The following is a 10,416-nucleotide window of genomic DNA, read 5'->3' on the forward strand; positions in this document are numbered from 1 at the left end:
CTACTTGCATCACAACAACCCCCACGGTAGATTTGCCCATGCCAAAGTGGTTCGCAACTGACCGGTAGCTGTCTGGCGTTGCAAGCTTCCAGAGGGCTATGGCCACTCGCTTCTGGACAGTCAGGGCTGCTCGCATCCGGGTGTCATTGCGCTTCAGGGCAGGGGACAGCAACTCACAAAGTTCAAGGAAAGTTCCCTTCCGCATGCGAAAGTTTCGCAGCCACTGGGATTCATCCCAGACCTGCAGCACTATGCAGTCCCACCAGTCAGTGCTTGTTTCCCGGGCCCAGAATCGCCGTTCCACAACATCCACATGACCCATTGCCACCGTGATGTCCTCGGCGCTGGGTCCCGTGCTTTCTGAGAGGTCTGTGCTACTCTCAGACTTCAGTCCCTCACCGCGGTGCCGTAGCCTCCTCGCCTGACTTATCTGCATCTGCCTCTGGGAAAGGTGGATGATAAGTTGCGAGGCGTTGAGAACGGCCACAACTGCAGCGATGGTCGCAGCAGGCTCCATGCTCGCAGTGCTGTGGCGTCCGCGCTGTCACTGACTAGAAAAGTGCGCGAACTGATTTCCCGCCGGCGCTTTCAGGGAGGGAGGGCGGGAGTGATGGACGGATGACGACAGCACCCTCGACACATTTTTTTACCCAGAAGGCATTGGCGGCTCCACCCACAATTCCAATGGGCAGCGGGGACTGCGGGAACTGTGGGATAGCTGCCCACAGTGCACCGCTTCCAATGTCGACACTTTCCCCGTTAGTGTGGACTCACAAAGTCGAATTACTGTCCTTAGTGTGGACACACACGTTCGAATTTGCAATATCGATTCCAAAAATTCGATTTAAGTAAATCGAACTACTCTCGTAGTGTAGACATACCCAGAAACTGGTAGAGCAAAAAGAACTGCCTGGGTTCTTTCTTGATGTGCAGCTGTTGTGGCAATTCATTTGGGTTTGCTGGGATGATGCATTAATCTCACGTGTGCTTTTTAAAGACTGTACAAGTACCCTATTCCCAAATACAGGTCAATGGTCAGGTCTTTGAAGTATCATACTTCAAAGTAAAGTCATAGTAAAGTCAATACTTTATCCCCCTTCTGCCCCCAATCTTGGAGCCACTCCTGGCCAAGCTTCTCTTGGGAGCCTCCTGCCTGCAGTTCAGAGTAGGGGGGCTGATGTTGGGGTGTCACCCTTCTGTCACCCCGCTGCCTCCTCTGTACCTGGTCTCTGCAGAGCTGGGGTGGGGAGCAGGAGTCAGGAATGGGAACTGCTGGCAGCTGCTGCTGTCTGAACAAGCCTTCAGACTCATGAGTTCAGCTCTGCTTAAAATGACAGTGCACTGTCTCTCACACTCCCCCAACACACAAAGGCCTTGGCTACACTTACCCGCTAGTTCGGCGGCTAGCAATCGAACTTCTGGGTTCGACTTATCGCGTCTAGTCTGGACGCGATAAGTCGAACCCGGAAGTGCTCGCCGTCGACTGCGGTACTCCAGCTCGGCGAGAGGAGTACCGCAGAGTCGACGGGGGAGCCTGCCTGCCGAGTGTGGACCAAGGTAAGTTCGAACTAAGGTACTTCGACTTCAGCTACGTTATTCACGTAGCTGAAGTTGCGTACCTTAGTTCGAATTAGGGGTGTAGTGTAGACCAAGCCAAACTCTCTCACACACTCCTCCATCACACACACACTGTCTCTCTTACACGCCCCCAACACAAACTCTGTCTCTCTCTCACACACACTGTTTCTCTCTCTCTCTCTCTCACACACACTGTCTCTCTCACACTCCCCCCAATACACACTCTCCCCACAACACACACTTGTTGTTATTGTTATTACTTCTTGGTACTTTCTATCAAAACGTGCAAGGCACATGTATTCTCTGATTTTATTCTTTCAAAGTTTGTTAAGGTTTACAGTACTGTTATTTTAATTTTTTGACTGGTCTGTGTATTTCATAATTGTATTACTCACTTATCCTTTAATTTAATTCTTTAGTGAGTTCTAAAATGCCTAACCTGTTCTGGCTGGAGTAATTATCATTATTACTTTTACTACCATATAATGCTTTGTCATTCAGTATTTAAAATGGTACAATCAAATAATAGTATCCTTCTGGAATGTAAATTTAACTTGTATTCAACTTAGCAGTGCCAGTTTAAAAAACATTAGCTAAACACATAACTTTAGACACTGTGCAGATGAAGGTCATTTAATTTCAAATTGTATTTTTAGTTAAAATTTCTACAAAAATAAATGCAGTTCCAAGTATGATACTAATAGCAATGATGGAGTCAAATGTTAGTGAGTCATGCACATGATTGTGATTGGTAAACATAAATGCCAAAATAATTAGAAAAATAAATTCCCATTCTTAATAAAAGAGGAAAAAACCTCAATTATGTATGGTAAAATTAACTAACTACATTTTTAATGGAGAGAAAAACAATTGACTAAAATAGAGTATATAATGGCAGTAACACAGAGTGCATCTGTTAGAAAAACTAAGCAGATTTTAAGTAGATTTTATTTATTTTTATTTATCTCTAAAGATAGTGTACAAAGTATCAAATACGTGTTTCTGATATCTGTGTTAAAGCTCCAGAACTGATACTTCGGGGTTTAGGATTGGGAATATCTTGCTATATTAGCTCCTGATTGTTCTATATTTACATATAAACTTAAAATATGTCTTTAATTGGAATTTTTATATATTTTTCTTTCTTTATATAGGAATTAGATACTGTGCTCCTGTCAGCTAATTCCTAAGTTATTACCCGCAAAAAATGCTAGAGTTTTCAGGTGTCTAAGTAGTCCCTGGAATCACAGTTAAAGTTTCCTCCCATCCCCCAAAATCTGAAATGGTGACTCTCGTGAGCCAGGAGTGGCCAGAGGGCTGCAGGAGGGCGGAGGGCTCTGGCAAGCTGCAGCCCCTGTGTGACAGTGCAAAGCCCACCTTGAGCCGCAGGCAAAGTGCCAGGCACCACAAGCCACAGCAGCAGCACAGAAGTAAGGGTGGCAATACACCATATATCATGCCACCCTTACTTCTGCGCTGCTGCTGGCGGTGGCATTGCCTTCAGAGCTGGGCACCCAGCCAGCACCCACCAGTATCAGGCAACCATGCCAGTGCTTAATTTGTGCCAGGGCTGAGCTCTGGTACCTCTTTCAATACAAAATAAGCACTGGGGGGAGGCAGTGTGGCCCAGAGGTGACTGGGGGTGGGGAGCTCGTGGAGGCCAGGGTGATGGGGAGGCAAAATACAAGTTTGCCCACAGTGCCATTTTCCCTAGGGCCGGCCCTGACAAACCTAAACTTATTGATGGCCAGTTTATATCCATTTGTTCTTGTGTCAGCATTGGGTGCTTAACTTAAATAACTCATCCCCCACCCTCGTATTTATCCCGCTGATGTATTTATAGAGAGCAATCATATCTCCCTTCAGCCTTCATTTGGTTAGGCTTTGAATCTCCTCTCATAAGGTAGGTTTTCCATTCCTCTGATTATCCTAGTAGCCCTTCTTTGCACCTGTTCCAGTTTGAATTTATCTCACCAGTGCCCTGTATAACGGCAATAACACTTCCCTATCTCTACTGGAAATACCTCACCTGATGCATCCTAGGATTGCATTAACCTTTTTTCATGGCTGTCACACTGGCGGCTCATAGTCATTCTATGATCAGCCAATACACCCAGGTCTTTCTCCTGCTCTGTCACTTCCAACTTATAAGTCACCAGCTTATAGCAGAAATTCTTCTTGTTAGTCTCTAAGTGCATGACCTTGCACGCTGCGCTATTAACTTTCATCCCATTTCTATTACTCCAGTTTTCAAGATCTTCTTGTATGATATTCCATTCCTCCTCCATACTAGCAATACCTCCCAACTTTGTGTCATTCGCAAATTTTATTAACATTTCTACTTTTTGTGCCAAGATCATTAATAGAAGCATAGGATCATAGAATTGGAGGACTGGAACGGACCTCGAGAGGTCATCTAGTCCAGTCTCCTGTATTCAAGGCAGGACTAAGTATTATTGAGACCATCCCTGACATGTGTTTGTCTAACCTGCTCTTAAAAATCTTCAATGAAAGAGATTCCACAACCTCCCTAGATAATTTATTCCAATGTTTAACTACCCTGACAGGAAGTTTTTTCTAATATCCAACCTAAACCATGCTTGCTGCAATTAGAGCCCATTGCATCTTGTTCTATCCTCAGAAGTTAATAAAAATGTTACATAAGTACCAAGACTGATCCCTGAAGAATTCCACTAGTAACCTCCCTCCAGCCTGACAGTTCACCTTTCAGTTTGACCTGTTGTAGTCTCCCCGTTAACCAGTTCCTTTCCCCCCTTTCAATTCTCATATTACTCCCCATCTTCTCCAATTTAACTAATAATTTCCCTTGTGGAACTACATAAAATGCCTTACTAAAATCTAGGTAGATTAGATCTACTGCATTTCCTTTATCTAAAAAATCAGTTATCTTCTCAAAGAAAGAGATCAGGTTGGTCTGGCTCGATCTACCTGCTGTAAAACCATGTTGTATTTTATTCCAATTACTATTTACCTCTATGTCCTTAACTACTTTCTCTTTCAAGATTTGTTCCAAAACATTGCAGACAATTGAGGTGAAACTAACAGGCCTGCAGTTTCCTGGTTCACTTTTTCCCCCTTTCTTCAAAATAGGAATTTTATTAGCAATTCTCCAGTCATAGAATATGACCCTTGAATTTACAGATTCATTAAGAATTCTTGCTATTGAGCTTCCAATTTCATGTGTCAGTTCCTTTACTATTCTTGGCTGGAGATTAGCTGGGCCCCCCCAATTTAGTCCCATTAAGATGATTGAGTTTGACTTCCACGTCAGATGTGGTAATTTCTACTTCCATATCCTCATTTCCACTGGCCATCCTGCCAGTATTTCTAAGCTCCTTATTACCCTTATTAAAAACTGTTGCAACATATTTGCCTAGATATCTTCAATCTCCATCCTATGCTCAGGATTTAGCAGTCCCACTTTTTTCTTTGTTTTCTTTTTATTTATATGGCTATAGAACCTTTTACTATTGGTTTTAATTCCCTCTGCAAGGTCTAACTCTGCTTGGCCTTTGGCAGTTCTTTCATTTTCCCTACACTTTCTGACCTCCAAGAGGTAGCTTTCCATGCTGATCCCTCTTTTCTTACGTTCCTTGTAGGCTTTCTGCTTTCTCTTAATCACCTGTTTGAGAAGCTTCCTCATCCAGCTTGGTCTGCAACCCTTTTCTATGATTTTTTTTCACCTTGCTTGGGATGCAGGCTTCAGATAGTTTCTGCAATGGTGATTTATAGTAATTCCAAACCTCCTCCACATTCAGATCCTTGAGTCCTTCAGTCCACTCCACTTCCCTAACTAATTCCCTTAATCTTTTAAAGTTTGCCCAGAGTGTGACACACATTTCACTGAAACTTCTGATGAACACAGGAGAGAAAAGCTGTTTTGTGAAAGATTCAACAAACCCCCTTCCCCTTGAAGTGGCAGCTGAGAAACCTCTCATTCTAGTTCTCTAGTACTTCTGGCAGCTTTCCAGTAAAAACAAAAATACAAAAACAAGCAAATGAACAAAAATGTATGAAAGACTTGATATTCCTGATTGCTATTAGGATATAAAGAGATTATTTTATTTGCTAACACAATTTTGTTGTCCCCTTGTAGGTCACCATTAAAACATTAAGAGTCTGATTCTGCCACTTTGCTTCACATTCAGTAGTACTTTACTGTGCAGTACTGATGTCAATGGGACTGCTGGCAGAGTTGAGCCCTAATTGTGTTTATAAACTGAGAGAGCCTTCAGGGTGGGACAAGTTCTGCTCTGGTACACCAGTGTAATTCCAATAACTCCACTGACTTCAACTGAGTTGCTCTGGGTTTAGACCAGAGTAACTGTGGTCGGAATTTGACTCTGACAGAGTAAAATGGGTAACATAATTCCACTCCCCTCTCACTGTACATGAAGCCTAAACAACTCCATGTTGTTTAGATCCATCAGGCATAAATAATAATGAGACAGTTGACTGAGCACAGGTTATTATCTCTTGTGTGGGTGCACTTCTACTGTAGCGTAGGCAGGGGAAAGCTGAACACAGTGTTCAGAGACACTGACAAGCGAAGGCTTTCCTTCACCCTCCCTTACATATACAATGAACATACATCATCCCAAAGTGATTAAACACAATACTCACCCACAAATGGACACTTGGAACATGTTCTCTCTCTTCCATGGTTTGCTGTTTTTGCAGGGCAGATAGAAAACAAACAGACAGTTGCTTGGAACATCAACATGTAAGGGGCATAATGTGCAGTCTTCTATTTATAGTTTCTCTCCCTCAACATGCATGCAATAGCCTATTTAGCATGGATGACATTAGAGGCCTCTTCTATTCATCCTGATTCTGTCTTAGTATCTGTCAGTCATGTGGCACCGTAATCAGCTGAATATTTCACGGCTGTCTTTTTCTTCTTTCCAGTATTTCAGTTTCTCAAACAAGAGAGCTAGGATTTGTCTTCCTGCCCAGTAAACGCAGTTTTGGGGTGTGGATCACTTGAACCATCTGTAATAATACACTTAAAGAAACAGGAAGTATACCTGAAAGAACAGCAGAAGTAGCAGCTTTTTGTAAAATGTCTGGTGCAGCAGTGCTGAAAGGTTTACATAAGCATCTGAATTATCTGTGCTTATACATGTTGAACTCTACCTATAGGTTCACACATCAATACAAACCTCTGACTCTATAAAATTGATCTTATAAAATGGAACTTATTTTTTCTTTGTTATTTGAACAAACAAGTTTTAAACAAGAAAATAGAAGAGAAAAAATGTATTCCTGTGAAATACCTTTACTCATGAAATCCTGGGCTAGGCTCTCAGCTGGTGTCCGTTGGCATCAGAGCGATGCTGATTTAATAGATTCATAGATTCTAGGACTGGAAGGGACCTCATGGCAGGACCAAATACTGTCTAGACCATCCCTGATAGACATTTATCTAACCTACTCTTAAATATCTCCAGAGATGGAGTTTCCACAACCTCCCTAGGCAATTTATTCCAGTGTTTAACCACCCTGACAGGTAGGAACTTTTTCCTAATGTCCAACCAAAACCTCCCTTGCTGCAGTTTAAGCCCAGTGCTTCTTGTTCTATCCTTAGAGGCTAAGATGAACAAGTTTTCTCCCTCCTCCTTATGACACGCTTTTAGATACCTGAAAACTGCTATCATGTCCTCTCTCAGTCTTCACTTTTCCAAACTAAACAAACCCAATTCTTTCAGCCTTCCTTCATAGGTCATGTTCTCTAGATCTTTAATCATTCTTGTTCCTCTTTTCTGGACCCTCTCCAATTTCTCTACCTCTTTCTTGAAATGCGGTGCCCAGAACTGGACACAATACTCTAGTTGAGGCCTAACCAGAGCAGAGTAGAGCGGAAGAATGACTTCTCGTCTTGCTCACAACACACCTGTTAATGCATCCCAGAATCATGTTTGCTTTTTTTGCAACAGCATCACACTGTTGACTCATATTTATCTTGTGGTCCACTATAACCCCTAGATCCCTTTCTGCCGTACTCCTTCCTAGACTGTCTCTTCCCATTCTGTATGTGTGAAACTGATTGTTCCTTCCTAAGTGGAGCACTTTGCATTTGTCTTTATTAAACTTCATCCTGTTTACCTCAGCCCATTTCTCCAATTTGTCCAGATCATTTTGAATTATGACCCTATCCTCCAAAGCAGTTGCAATCCCTCCCAGTTTGGTATCATCTGCAAACGTAATAAGCGTACTTTCTATGCCAATATCTAAGTCGTTGATGAAGATATTGAACAGAGACAGTCCCAAAACAGACCCCTGCGGAACCTCACTTGTTATACCTTTCCAGCAGGATTGGGAACCATTAATAACTACTCTCTGAGTATGGTTATCCAGCCAGTTATGCACCCACCTTATAGTAGCCTCATCTAAATTGTATTTGCTTAGTTTATTGATAAGAATATCATGCGAGACCGTATCAAATGCCTTACTAAAGTCTAGGTATACTACATCCACCGCTTCTCCCTTATCCACAAGACTCATTATCCTATCAAAGAAAGATATCAGATTAGTTTAACATGATTTGTTCTTTACAAATCCATGCTGGCTGTTCCCTATCACCTTACCACCTTTTAGGTGTTTGCAGATGATTTCCTTAATTACTTGCTCCATGATCTTCCCTGGCACGGAAGTTAAACTAATTGGTCTGTAGTTTCCCGGGTTGTTTTTATTTCCTTTTTTTACAGGAAAAAGGCCCATAGTCTTTTCATGAAGTCTGGCCCATAGTCTTTTCATGAAGTCATCTGTATGAATTTGAAGTAGAAACACTGTCACAGTAAGCCTGATCCTCTGCATCTTAAGGGTCAACAGGAGTTGAAGGTGCACAATGCCTCAGGACAGGTGTTGAGCACTTTCTAGAACTGGGTCCTCATCTAGAAGAATATGAAAATGCAGAGATGTAATGTTTTCTTTTAGATTATACTTGCAGCTACAACTTTAATCAAGATGGTATTGAAGCTTTCATGGATGGGCAGGAGGCCAGCTTTTGTTTTGTTACCTTAAATTGAAAACACAACAGAATCACTTGTTTAACAAATACTTCATGTGAAATGCAGAATGTGAGGGGTTTTTCCCTCCCAGTGAATGGCGGGAGTATTAAATAGTTATTGTTGCAGTCTAACAGTGAAGTCGGGGAGATAAACTGCTGCTCTTCAAGTGCTGAAAACAATTTTCTGATAAAATTGCAGCAAACCACTATTGTGTAAAGGTGACCTTATGTGACTCTTGTAAAAGACAATCAAGTGCCCTAATCCTCTGCCACTCTGTACACTTTTTTGAGATTAATTTCAGAGGGCTGCTTGCAAACGATTGGCAAACTTCTATTCTCCGATCTACATAGGGATATAGCCTCCAGTAGTATGCTTGCCACATGTGTGGAAGGCTGCAGACAAGGGGTGGAAAGATCAAATTAACTGATCAGAGAATAGAATTTTGCTCTATTTAAGTTTGACAAGCCTAATAATACTGCAGTATCCAGCTATCATATTTCTAACATGCCCATCTTGTGGTAAAGTATATCTATTCAATTCACATAACTCTATTTTAGCATCTCAAGTTTTTATTAAATAGGACTGTATCATAAATACAGTACAGTTATACTAGCATTGCATGGACATAAGACTAAGATGACTTATTGATGAAGCAACAGCAAAAGGTTGATCGCAGACCTGATTCATAGATTCATAGATTCTAGGACTGGAAGGGACCTCGAGAAGTCATTGAGTCCAGTCCCCTGCCCACATGGCAGGACCAAATACTGTCTAGACCATCCCTGATAGACATTTATCTAACCTACTCTTAAATATCTCCAGAGATGGAGATTCCACAACCTCCCTAGGCAATTTATTCCAGTGTTTAACCATCCTGACAGTTAGGAACTTTTTCCTAATGTCCAACCTAGACCTCCCTGATGTTGAACTTCTGAAGCTTTGCCACTCATTTCAGTTACAGCAGGCTGAAGCCCTGAGTGAAAATCTACAGAAATGTCTGAATTTCATTTACACATGTTTCAGCAAGCCTCATTGGAGGGACAATTTTTACCTGTTCGCAACTTTTGTCTTCAGCACAAATATGTGCAAGTGCAGATATAACATACTGAAACAGCTCTTTAAGGAAAAATAAAAATCAGCCAAACCCTGCCCTCTCCTCTGCCCCAGGAGAAAGAGATGGGACAAGGTTTAACACCCCATCAAGGTATCCACAATCATTACACATTGTGGAGCTCTGTTCCCAGGGACTTGGGGGTAATGGGAAATGTGGAATAGGAAGGAGACTGGTGTATCCATGACTATGCAGATCTACTCTCCGTTCTTTCCTATGAAGAAAGAGTATACTGGCCCTGGAAGCTATTGTAGCCCTGAAACTGCAGTGATAACCCCAAATCATACCGGGAGAATCCTTTCCAACTTGCCCCTGGCAAGAATCCCAGGACACAGCCCAGTCATTCAGATGCTGGGTACCTGGACTAGACCTTATATTGTTGCAGCTCCTTCAATTTAATGCATTCACTGGTTAGTTTCATCCTCAATTTATTCTTGTTTACAGTGAAATTCAGACATGGAAACAGGTTACAGGTTGATTTGTACTCCAGCCTTTATGAACTTGTCAACCCATTGCAAAGTGAATTTGGAAGAGTTTACAGGACACAGGTCCAAAGATGGTGATGTTACGCTAACTTGATGGTGTATCAGCATCATATCCAGCAGGAATTAACAAGAACAATCAAAGCTGAAAATGCAACAGAAAAAATGCAACTATTTGTACTTTACAGGCTGCCTTTAATGGGATTGGGGTGAG

General features: G+C 42.1%; 1 protein-coding gene across 1 annotated transcript in view; it reads right to left on the reverse strand.

Annotated features, from left to right (window-relative positions):
• PTPRZ1 (protein tyrosine phosphatase receptor type Z1) overlaps positions 1-6,615 on the reverse strand; it is a 348,294-nt gene extending 341,679 nt beyond the window's left edge. The window contains exon 1 of the mRNA XM_065556031.1: positions 6,223-6,615. The gene's annotated coding sequence lies outside the window, so the exon portion shown is untranslated. The remainder of the gene's footprint in view (positions 1-6,222) is intronic.
• Positions 6,616-10,416: the final 3,801 nt, after the last annotated feature.

This window comes from Chrysemys picta, chromosome 1 (assembly GCF_011386835.1).
Source record: "Chrysemys picta bellii isolate R12L10 chromosome 1, ASM1138683v2, whole genome shotgun sequence".
Classification (NCBI taxonomy): Eukaryota; Metazoa; Chordata; order Testudines; family Emydidae; genus Chrysemys; species Chrysemys picta.